Source organism: Phalaenopsis equestris, unplaced genomic scaffold (assembly GCF_001263595.1).
Source record: "Phalaenopsis equestris unplaced genomic scaffold, ASM126359v1 Scaffold000146, whole genome shotgun sequence".
NCBI lineage: Eukaryota > Viridiplantae > Streptophyta > Magnoliopsida > Asparagales > Orchidaceae > Phalaenopsis > Phalaenopsis equestris.
Window position 1 is genome coordinate 70682 of NW_018164588.1, and position 12147 is coordinate 82828.

Here is a 12147-nt window from a genome sequence, read left to right on the forward strand (position 1 = left end):
TATTATCATCAAAACAACCCAGCTTACAACCTATTAAGTTGTAAGGGATACATCTCACATCGAAATAGCGGCTAATAGGTGAAATGGCAAACAATCTAACCTAAATTCGAGGATAATGACCTTTTTAATGATCTCATGATTCCATTGTTCTTAGTCATTGGAATGTTGAGTTTACTTAGTGAAAGAGGTAGTCAACCCATCTCGACGTTGGAGATCTTTGCTTTAGTTGTCCAAGGGCACTTAGTATGCTTGGGAGGTACGCACAAGAAGGAACTAAGCTACAAGAGAGGGAGAACTTAGTGAATGCCTTGATTAGGCTATTTTCCTTTCAATAGTATATTGACAGTAGTGCTATTTGATTTTTATGTCACTTTGTGAATCGATAAATCTTGGCACTATTGAACATCGTGTTATTATCCAATATTGAATGTGCTTTGATTCAGTTGATGATATGGTCTTGAAAGAACTTCATTTTTGTGTTTGTTTTTACCTTTTTATGTAGTATCGCTTTAACCTACTTTGAGCAGTAATTGGTAGTAATAAAGATGAACGTGATCAGGAGAATCTGGGGTTTGATAGGACCTATAATAATGTTCATTTCTAAACTTTTGAAGGGCTAGGAAACCATTATAAGATGCGCTGAGTTTGGCTGATGGCGGAGGGTTTCCCAATGAAGTTAGCACAAGAGTGGCTGCTTGACATGATTTATGTTGTCCTTTATCATGTTGGGTCAGTTTGTTTAATATATGCTGGCATTGAACTATTATGACTTGTTGAATCCACTTGATCAGCACTACCTATTGGGATAAAGTTTTATTTATTTCTGAGGGGGATCAAGACGTGAAAATCTCTTTTGTTACTTTAGAACGACACCAGAAAGGATCTGGTGGGGAGATATGGCGTATCAATACACTATGGCTAGTGGCGATGTCTATGAATATGAATGATTATGTTCCCGGAAGCATTACTCTTCTAATGAAAGTGGGATGCAAATGATTTTTTTTAAAAATATTTTTTTTAAGAGTGATGCTTCATCAATAAAGAGTATCTTTTATTTTCAATCTATCATTTTAATAGATACTGAGCATTTTTTTAATAATACGAGCAAATCATGTCTGTTTTAAAATTAATTTTCTATTTTACTTTATATAAAATTTTTAGCTTTTGATAATTTTAGTTAATTAATAAAAAAAATATATTTTTTTATTTTATCTTTTTTTTCCCAAAGATTCTTCAGTGAAGTACTTGTGAATTTCATATTGGATGAGCTTCAAGTAGTAATTTTTGACTAGGAGAAGTTTCTCTCCACAGTTGAGTCGCCCATCTATGTTGCCTTCATTTCTATTCTCTCCTACTATATAGAATACTATATCGATCTTTTAACTTTCTACAATTCTCCGCAACGTTGATGGAGCGCTCTTAGAAGAAAGTCCTCCCTTAAGTATACAACACAGTCTCTCTTTATTCACTTTTGATAGCATGGTTGTAAGCATCAAGAATCTCCTTTTTTATTCCTTTTTAAACATAGTTACAACTAGAAGTTCTAAAGTCTTGTTGTCTCAGAACATGAAAATGTTTCTTGATTCATATTGCCTTTCTCCCCTCTTCACTTTCATTGGCATGGTCATAAGCGCTGAGAATCATTTTTCTTCACATTTGTTGGCATACTCTCAAGAATTGAGGCTTTCTTGAACTTTTCCCTTACAATTAATGTGAAAGATTATTGATCAAATTGGACTCGAATTGGATTTTGAGCTATTAAAATTCACTACTATATATTATGCATCCAAATTATATCTTCACAATTATATTTTATAGGGTGTTTTCAGATCTATTAGAAAATCCCTTGCAATCCCGAATGTGTGTTAATCTAGTAATATCATATTTTCCTTAGCATCTTCTTTTAATCAATCCTTAGTCAACATCTTCATATCAACGCCTAATTAATGAACCCCAGTTGCATTCTATTATGCATATAGGCCATTTCTCTTGGATGTCAACCATTATAATTGATCTCTTAGATCATTTGCTTAAATTTGACTTTTTGTTTAGTTTCTTGAAGTAGAGAGGATTTGAATGAATACAATATATGATGAATTTTCAAGGAAGATTGTGTTCTTGCATGCCAGCCAAGAAATCTTTCCTAATTAGATTATTGACATGGTTCACTATGTGTAACAGTTTTCTTTGTCTACCAGGCTTTAGGAATTATAAAAATGCACTCCATCTTTACTAAGGAAGTTGGTTATTTTGGGTCCCTCATTCCCTTCCTTCCAATCTCTCCCTCTCTCTCTCTCTCTCACACACACACACACACCACACATGTACTCTAAACTATCTACTAGTATAACCTTTTTAATCTTAAACTTATTTCTCTTATTGATGTCATAAATACATATCACAATCCATATTGCATAGTTACTAAGTGTTATCCGTTTACTTTTTCTTAACAAGTGTTATGAATTTAGATTTGTCACGAAACAAATGACTTGAGCACAATGTCCAGGTACCTCATGCCTCAATCATTCTATTTACATAAAAATACAATGTTTTAAATTTAGGAACCCAAATAGCTTTGGGTTTACAAAAATGTTATTTTTATACTTTTATGATGAGCGGACATACATTTTAAAGTCTATTTATATACAATGTCCATATATTTTTTCTGAGTGCCACGTATGATAGGTGTTCAATTAAATCACAGGAGTGACATGTGATTATTAGACATGGCATGCATAATATTTTTATGCATTCTAATGTTTCTCCTCTTAGAAGAAGAAGATGCAACCTGTCAAGTCTTCCTATATGGTGCATGAATATGAGATACAATGCTTAAATAGGAAGATAATATTTTCTTATCTCAACTCTTTACCCATGATTTACACTAGTAAGTGGGCCCATTTTGACAAATAGTTAATGATTTGATTCATTGATGATGACAAATTTTTCATGCATTTATGTTGTGTTTTTTTTAAGCTTGATGCATAAGGAGTTTTTTTTTTTTTTTTTTCAAACTACTTTATAATCTTGCTCGTACAACAACATGCTATTTTCTTCTTGTAAACATGCAGAATTTGTTTTCATGGATGCATATTTCTTTTTAACTAATTAAGACTTTTTATTTAATGATTTAGCCATTAAAACAAAATGTTACATGAAATATCATATACCTAGTCACTGTTTGAATCTCTTAATTCATCCCAAGGCATCAAGTACAAATTACTAATCTCCTCTTCAGGTTCATTGCCCTATAAACCTGTATTTAAACTTTTAAAAAAATCTGCATGAAATGACATGATGTCTTGCATTCAAAATAAAGGGTTTTAATAGTAAATTTCAAATTTGCTTTACATTTGTTCTTGCCCTTTTTTTATCATGAAATTTATTCTTTTTATTCTTGAGAAGGAAATAATTTTTTTTCTATAATTAGCACCGCATCTTCATTGCTAGTAATATCTTAGTCATTATTGTCAAATACATGCATTTTTAATGCAATTAACTTCTCTTTCTTCTGTTCATTTTGTTTCCACTTTTCAAGCTAAGTTTCTATTCATATTTAGAGAGAGAGAAAGAGAGAGAGAGAGAGAGAGAAGCTAAGTTTCTATTCATATTTAGAGAGAGAGAGAGAGAGAGAGAGAGAGAGAGAGAGAGAGAGAGAGAGAGAGAGAGAGAGAGAGAGAGAGAGAGAGAGAGAGAGAGAGAGAGAGAGCAAAGTAAAAAATAATAGAATAATTAGATAAATATTTATACTAAAAAAATTAACCATTGCTAACAAAAAAACATTCAAGCACAAAAGAATTCTATTGACTTGCTGTGCAAACGTAGGAATATAAAAAATAGTAAATTGTGTATGTATATCAAAATAAATTCATTAGTTGCATTAGAAATATTTATGCATCAATTATTTCAAATCATTTCCTATGTGATTCACAATTTTTAATATATTTCTGTTTAAATTTTTGTGTAGATATTATATCCATAATCAAACATCTATTCATCAAACTACGAAGTAAGAAAAAAGTATCAAAAAAATTGAGTTTAATTCTGCAGACTCCCTGCATCCATTCATCAAAAGGAATGTCCACGTGTTTTTCATGTTTGAATTTGTTTAGAATTGTATATTCTGCTTTATCTGTATTCCACATTGTATAGTCAATAGAGTGTATGAAGGTTGCCATTTTAGCTTTCTAAAAGTCAAATGACATGCAATCAAAATGTAAAGTTCAAATAATAGATAATTCTTTCATGGAGCTTTTATTTATGCGGTACATCATGTGGCCTTGCTTTAGGTGGCCAAATTTGTTGGTAAAAAACTATATGCTCCTATACCGATCAAAAGGTATGAAATATGCCTAAATGGGGAATACTATATTCAAAGCTAATCGAAGCAATATTAGGAAATTAATTTTTGTTCTTCTCAAAAATAATATTCTCAACAATAGATACTTGAAACAAAAGATCATTCTACTAATTTTTTTGATCTTTCAAAAATTATGTTTCAACAACTTAATATTTTTGTATCATGAAAGTAATTTACAACACAAATTGTTTGAACTAGAATGTTGATCTACTAATTTTCTAAAGTGGTTTGTAAAACATAGAGGATTAAATTTTTCAAGCCATTTTTAAAGCTAAGAGCATGGATGCCACAATATTTTACATTACACAATTAAGGTACTGAAAGCAACAAAGCAATGCAAGCATAGATACCACTAGTCTTTATCCCACCAATATAAGATTATTTTTTATACAATATGCGAGCCTTTTTAGATCTATCTCTAGCTTTCTTAACATAAGTAAGATTTAAAATTTATACTCTCCTAACAGGGTCATTAGATGTTGGATGTTTAATGTGACCAAATCATTTAAATCAACTCTTTCTAATTTTGTTTGTCACTGGAGCTACTTCAACCATTTCACAAAAATTCATTTCTCATTTTATTTGTTGAGCCACTCATCCACCAAAGAATTCTCATCTCCACAACACTTAAAAATAAATTTTATGCTTTTCTTTTATAGGCCAACATCCTGCACCATAAAGTGTTGTAAGCATCAATAAAAATAAAAAAATATAAATGAAGTACAATTCCTTTCATCTTGGTTCAACACTTATAGCCTATGACTATTCGTCGGCTCCTACCCTTAAGATTCTCACTAAATTTTTATTTTACCCACCACAAGCATTTCTCAAAACCCTGAACGAATAGGAAGGTTGCTTCTCTAGCTAAATTTACAACAAATTTTGTAATCTAAGATCTCTTACTTATGCAAATCTAAGATCTTCAAATAATGAGGATTATAAGATAAAGAAAAGAAGAAAATACCAATAGTAAACTCTTGTATACCATCAAATAATCTCTCATTTTATTTTTACATTCAAAGCATAAGCCAACAACCTTAAATCTTTTGAAAAAAAATGAAGTATTAGTTGATTATACGGTCTTATTTACATCAAACGACATAATATATTTAAATAAATTCCTATCATGTTATCTTATTAATTTAACCATGTAATTAGGTTAATTAGCGAAGCCCATTGTATAGTGTGATATGTATTGTTTAGTACAAGTTTAAATTTTGAATTAATCTTGCATAAGTTCTTTAAATTATTAGTTATATAGAGATGATGATGTTGATAGTAAAGTATGATACACATCATACAACAAGTGTAGTTTAAATTTTAAATTACGTGATTAATATAAATTGACCTTGCATATAATTGTAATAAATAGGACATAGTATTGTATAATATTCATTATATAATATGATCACAAGATTCTATTAATTGTTGTATCACCTTGTGTTAGCAAATAATACTTATGTTATTTTAAAATTAGCTTTATTATACATTACACTATAGGGACATTTCCATATATACTTTCAAATTTTTTTTGCATTTACATGTCTAACACCTAAACTATAACTTCTTAAAAGTGGAATACACCTTTTCATTTATAGGGGTAAGGTGACTTATACATAAAAATTGAATTATGTGGTATGTATGTAAATCTTCCTACAATATATTTCGTACAATGTGATATGTTTTGCTAGGCTTTTATAGATTTTATATTTACCTATTTCACTTGTAGTATATATGTCTTGGTTATATCTAAGTGATCCATATATTTGAAATGCATTTACTTACATTGCTAAAAAAAAAAAAAAAGAAAAACTTCAAGTTTATACACGCCAGAAGAAAGTGAATCGTCATATCCAAAAAAAAAAAAAAAAAAGGACCATTTTATGTTTATGCACGCCAGAAGAAGGTGAATCGTCATATCCAAAAAAAAAAAAGACCATTTTATAAGCAAAATATCTATAAAGGGATGATCAAACTTAAATGAAGATGATTTTAATGAACAAATGTCAGCTAAAAGGGGTTCTAAGATAATATAAATTAAGTTTCATGGACACTTAATACGTTTAAATTCAATGTTTTAAGCACATTATTGATGTCAAATGCAATAGACGACTCTACATTCTCAAACGTAAAAGTCATCATTGTTTTCTCCTTCTTTTTGTCCAGATGCATCCATAGATAAAGGAAAACCAAATTGTAACTCAATCTTGTATACAAACAAATACACAAGATCAAGAAAATACAATTAAACAATCTCTAATTCTCAAATAAACTGGCATTAAAAAGGCAAAAAAAAAAAAAAAAAAACCTTAGGTTAACCATTTTTAGGCTTGTTAATATGATCTCCTTTATTATGTACCCATGACCATATGTAGAACAAAATTGGATGGTTCCCAATCTTGCATACAAAAGCATACACAATCTCAAGCACATCCTTGAAGATATTAAATTTGTTTGGATGATTTCTAGTTCTATACTCAAGTCTGCGCGAGAAATTGTCAAAACCATCAATGGAAACCAAATGATTAATTCTCAACTCTATATAAAAGAGCATATACAAAATTAAGAAATGGTTTTTAAAGCATTAAATCAACTACTTATTTCTCAATGTTACATCCATGTGTAATGAAATCTTAACTACAAGAGGTAAAAAATATTATAATTTTGGTACTCCAATGTTTAGGAGTATGCCAAAAACTTTAGAAAATTTGACCTCACCACAAGGGATAAAAGTCTCAAAGGCATCAACTCTAAAGCGAGCTAATAAAGTTTGTGATCATAAGGGCATAAATAAATCTTGGTTAAACTAGAGTGAAATTGATAGGTTTTTGTAATCCAAGCCCAATCACAAAACTAAACTAGAGACTTTAAAATGATGACTTAAGTTTAAAATTAAAACCAAATTGTGACTCTATGATAAATGGTGATTGATGTAATCTAATTTAAAAAAAAAACAATCTATTAACTAGAGATATTAGATATCAAAGTGAGAGAATTAGCTTCTCAAATATTATTTAATAAGCAAAATTTTATTAAATAAAAATTCAATCAATAAAGTGGACAGAACTAGCTTCTCAAATATTTTTAAGAGAAAATTTTTAAGAAACCTAAAGGCTTATGACCATATAAATTGACTTTAATCATGATCATATCAAACAAAAAATTATGTGTTAAGGATGGTGTTGTTAGGTTTTGAAATATTTCCAAAAAGTAAAAAAAAGTTATCTAAAATCATTCATATCAAGAGAAACTATATCAAAATGATAGATGAAATTCGCTTCTTAAAAAAAAAATTAAAGATGAAATTACTTAAGAAGTTTCAAGAAATTATTTCAATCATCATTAGTGAAACATTTTTGTTAAAATTCAAATAATTAGAACTTAGCCTATAGATCAAAGCTTTAACTTTAATCAAATGATTGTTTAAAATTTCTTTTATAAATACATTTTAAGCATAGATTTATAAATAGAACTTTGATATTTAATGAAAATTCAAAATATTATAAAGCTATAATTATTGTACATTGAAAAACGTCATATTGTGTAATGTAATTCAAATAGAGACCTATCACAAGCATTTTATTAAAGAGTATCAAAAGTTAAGATAAGTACATTGCAAATCAAACAAAATCTATAAACCCTTGTGAGGGGATATGTCTAAAAAAAGTGTTGATTCGTATTGCAGTTACACATGCAAAAATCATGCAACTATACATATCGATCAATTAGTATTCATATTTTAATTTTGAGTTATCGATCCCACAAGTAATTTGTTATTTTTAAAAAAAATTGTTTCATTACTAGTTTACTAATCTTAATTTTTTTCAAAGGATTTTAATTTTAGATTTTGAAAGAGTCTGAAAATCTTATTATAAAGTTAAAAGCTAAGGTAAGGTGATTGACTTTTCTACTTGTTTAAAATCTAACTTGAATTGCTTTAATCAAAACTTAAGCTCTTCTAAGTGATTCTTCTATTATAGTTGACAATTGGGGGTCTAATATTACTTATTATCTTCTGAGATATAAAAAATACTGGAGTTTCATATTATAGTTAAGTTTTCTTTATCCTGTAAAAACTCACAGCACTCTCTATTTCTCAATAAGATTGTGAATATTTAATGACAATATTCATATTCGAATAAACACTTGTGATTTAATCTCGTTGTGCTTCTAGTTTTCTTATGATAATCGTAGATTAAAGTGGATTTTAACAATTCAAATGGTTAGTTTGAATGTAAATTATATTTGGAAGGTCAATACATAAACAAAAACAATCACATGCTCAAGAATCTAACATGGATTCACTAGATTTAAAAACCAGCCCAAAGAAGTAAGAGATCACAGTATTATGCATGATTGAGAACAAAAATATACATTTCAATAGAATTAAACCAATTATTACTAGGAAAAGAATATAGAAAATTTGAGGGATGAATTCTTGCCCCCAGGTATTTGATCTCCCCACTTGATCTTCTATTTTGCTTGCTTCACACTCTCAGCCACTCTGACCACTAAAAAAATGAAAATCTAGGCTCTACAACAAGAAAACATAATTATCCGAACTCTGCCTATTCTCTTAAAACCTCAATATTGACCAAACTGTCGCCGAACCACTAAAAATGACATATGTCGGTGGGGAGTGTTGGGGCACCAAGGAGTGGTGTCAGGTCGCCCAACTGAGTCGTTGTAGCACTTGATCCAAGTGCTGCAATGTTCTATTTTAGAAATTTTGACTTTAATGGGACCTTTTTAGACGCTGAGGTACCTTATATTTGGTGTCAACACTATATTGTTGGCGTTAGGCCCTACATCTTAAGTGTTGAGCGCTAGGCTATGTTTTACTATATATTGCATGTATAGATAAAATGCTTTACATATGCTATGTTTTATTGTATTGCATGTATAGAAAAAATATCAAGGAAAGACATAAAAATGGCACAAAGGTGTAAGAAAAAACATTATATTACCACACACCATATTTTACACTTATAAAATTCTATCAAACTTATATATTACTTGCTTTCAATAATTTTAAATCCAAATTCATGCTCTGAAGCTTCTTGGGAGCTTTTCTTTCATTCATTGTTCTTTAAGAATATAATAAGTATACACAATTAAGTGCATAAATATTATTAAAGAATTAAATCAATATTAACTAATAATATCCTAACATTATTTATATTAACATTCTTTTAATATAATTATCCTTAAACCACATTATATATTTTGAATAAAATAACTTTAATTAACAAGTATATATAAACATAATGATTCTTATTAACCAAATAATCATAATTTAGATATTCTTATTTTAAATGCTATACTCTAAATTTCAATCAAGGAAGCTTTTGATTCTTTAAGTTATGAATGATGATTGATATCATTTTTTTTTTAAGCTTAATCTCAAGCATTTGCTCATATGCTTGTGTGTTTTAATATTTTAAACTTTGATCCCCTTTTTTTAGGATTGCTATATCTGGTTAAGCTTGTTTAATAATTTTGAATATCGGCTCCTTATTACTTCAAAATAATCATTTACTTCCCAATTATTTTTGAAAGTATTATAATTTAAATGGTATTATATTTTAATATGTTATTTGAATTGATAAGTATTAAATTTTTATATGCTTGTTTAGTTAATTTTATTTTAAATCAAATGTGCTTGGGTATTTAAGAATTTTTCCATTAAAGGAATTATTGATTGTAGTAAGTGGTTAGTTATTATTAAGTTAGTATTAATTTCAATGATTAATAATTCTTGGAACCACTTTTAATCAATTTATATTTAGGCTTCCCTTTATTTTCAAGTCTTAAATTTAGATAAAGTCATCACTTAAGAACAAATTCCCCCTCTTATATTTTTAACATGCTCAAAGGCACAAATGTAAAAGTAAAGATACAAAATAAAAGTAAATAAGAATAATAGTAAATATGCTAAAAGATAATGAAAATAATGCAAGTAATGAACTACTATAACATAAGGAAAACAATATATGTAATGAAAGTACAGCAAGCCACAAGTTACATATATAAGAAAACACACTACTGAAACACCGTAGAAGAAATAACATAATAAAGTTCACAAAATCACATACAATACAAAGATTAAAAAACAAAAAAAATAAAAATAAAAATAAAATTCTCAATCATCATCCTCCATAAGTTGGGTCAGGGGGTGTTGTTCTAAAACTCAGAGGCATGAGAAATTAGATAGCATCAGCCCCCATGTTCACCTGACAATGTTGGGCTTAGTTGAAACTCACTTGGAACTTGTGCTGCAATTGATGTCCATCAATGTATTGGTATACCTTTTGCCCCAAGTCTTGTTATCGTCGCCACATAGCAACATACTCACTCATACCCTGAAGTCTTTCAGCCATAAAGCTGGCGGAAGATCTGGCACATGAATTAGAAGGGTAGGAGGAGCTCTCACCATTCTCCGTGGCCGCACTGTTGTAAGAAATTTCATACAATTTGGATTAGCAGATTAATTCTTATAGATTGAGATCATGTAATGTTATTTTTTATTAAATTAAATTTATGAACTTTATTATTCGATTAAACACCCCTACAAGTCTTAACTAATTTTCATATTAATTGGTTTAACATGTTTTCTATGCAGATTGATTTGGACCGTTCGCTCAGAGGATCTTAATTTTGTGCTACCTCAAGAGGAGGAATGACAATTGTTCTCTATTTATTTTTTTTTTTAATTTTGAAAAGAAGGAGATTTTGAAAAGAGTTTTGATTTTGAAAAAGAAGACAAACAAATGCCAAATATTTAATCATTTAAATAATTGAATATGACATACAAGTAATATGTCGTCTCAAATATGAGAACATCACTTAATAATGGGTTTAATTATGCAAACTAAGAATTTTAGGATATTTGTTTGGTCTGCGAAAATATGAACAGATCTTTCCCTTATCTAATATGAAGATTAGATAGAGTTTAGTTTATCGGATTTACTAATCTCCTTTATGCGCAAGCCCCTATAGTTAATTATTTCTTAAGTGATTGAGATAATTTAAGAAAATTCTCAAATAAAATTTATGTTTTGTTTTCAAAAATTTCAAAGTTTAGTTTTCATGATTGATTATAAGAATATCAAATGAGAAAAACTCAATATTGAACAGTTATTTCGGGATTCCAAAGAAATAATAAGTAGGAGATGTCGAAGATACCGACGAAATCTCAGTGACATCTCAACTATGTTATAATTTGACTTTATATTTTTTAAAGGAAAGTTATTTGTTATTTCAATTCTGCAATTTATTTAGAAAATTAGGACTTATATTTTATGACATACAATCATGAAAAAACCTAAAAAGGGGTGAGGATTACGTCGTATTAGACAAACAACTCGGAATCCTAAAAATTTAAGACCTATATTGCACGACATACAATCATGCAAAAGCATAAGAGGGTGTGAGGATTTACTTCAAACCAAATGAACAACCTCAGAATCCTAGAATTTATGTCAGAGTTGTCAATCAACATCATGTGAGATAACGTCAATGGTTTAGTTGAGGATCATCCTTCGCTACGTGTTTCATCTTCTTTTGGATATCTCAAATATTAATACTTGATTAACCACAACACCACTTAACTTTATAAAGAAAATGCCTCGAGAAAAGAAGAAAATAATGCCTTGAAAGGCCTATTCTAGATTCTTATTATTATTTACTTATAGTTGTCCTACAAAACAAATTTAGGTTAGTGGGCATATAAAACATTTAACATGACAGAAGTGACTATTGAAAACTAATTAAATTTTATTTTATGC